Source organism: Poecilia formosa, unplaced genomic scaffold, assembly GCF_000485575.1.
Source record: "Poecilia formosa unplaced genomic scaffold, Poecilia_formosa-5.1.2 Scaffold218, whole genome shotgun sequence".
Classification (NCBI taxonomy): Eukaryota; Metazoa; Chordata; class Actinopteri; order Cyprinodontiformes; family Poeciliidae; genus Poecilia; species Poecilia formosa.
In genome coordinates this window covers 1,253,861-1,254,475 of record NW_006800157.1, presented here as the reverse complement: position 1 = coordinate 1,254,475, position 615 = coordinate 1,253,861, and the positions used below count along the sequence as shown (strand labels likewise).

The 615-nt window shown below is 34.0% G+C and overlaps 1 long non-coding RNA gene across 1 annotated transcript in view; it reads right to left on the bottom strand.

The window, feature by feature from the left end:
- Positions 1 to 525: 525 nt before the first annotated feature.
- The window catches only part of LOC107838180 (uncharacterized), a 7,657-nt gene continuing 7,567 nt past the window's right edge, over positions 526 to 615 (bottom strand). Inside the window, exon 3 of the long non-coding RNA XR_001664229.1 lies at positions 526 to 537. This is a non-coding gene — a long non-coding RNA (uncharacterized LOC107838180). The remainder of the gene's footprint in view (positions 538 to 615) is intronic.

The following is a 615-nucleotide window of genomic DNA, read 5'->3' as shown; positions in this document are numbered from 1 at the left end:
GTGAATAGAAAGACAGATGGTCTGTCTGTCTGCTGCCCTCCACTTGACTCCAACCTGTAAGTACACTGTAGTGTCAAAATACTACAAAATTAAACAAAACACCGACACCAATGTTAGAAAGTCTAAAGTTATAAGGACATTAGCATTAGCTACCTCTTCTGCTGCACTTTAGCCGTTTTGTAACAGTTAAGCTAATCTCAGTCAGTCAAGTTTTGATGTTTTTAACTAATAAAACAGAAATTAAATAAAACATGTTAGTTTTTCACAACATGAGCACAGATAAGAACAAAAATTGCTTTGAAAACACGAATTCACTTGAACTTAGGGCTGGGCAATATGGCTGAAAAACATTCAGCCATATGGATATGAAACCATATAACAGTTTCATATCAGTTGATATTGTTAAGTTATTGATCAGGGTTTTTTGTTCTTAGTATCAGAAATGATGTAAAATTGGTAAAGTGACATTTCATGTTTAATCCACAGTTTTCTCTCCACACAATTGTTTTTTATATTTAAACAGTTAAGTGGCAGAACCTTAAACTGCTACTGCTTCAGTTACTCAACAAGTTGTTGCTAGGTAACCAAAGAATGAATGAGTTGCTAGGTAACCAA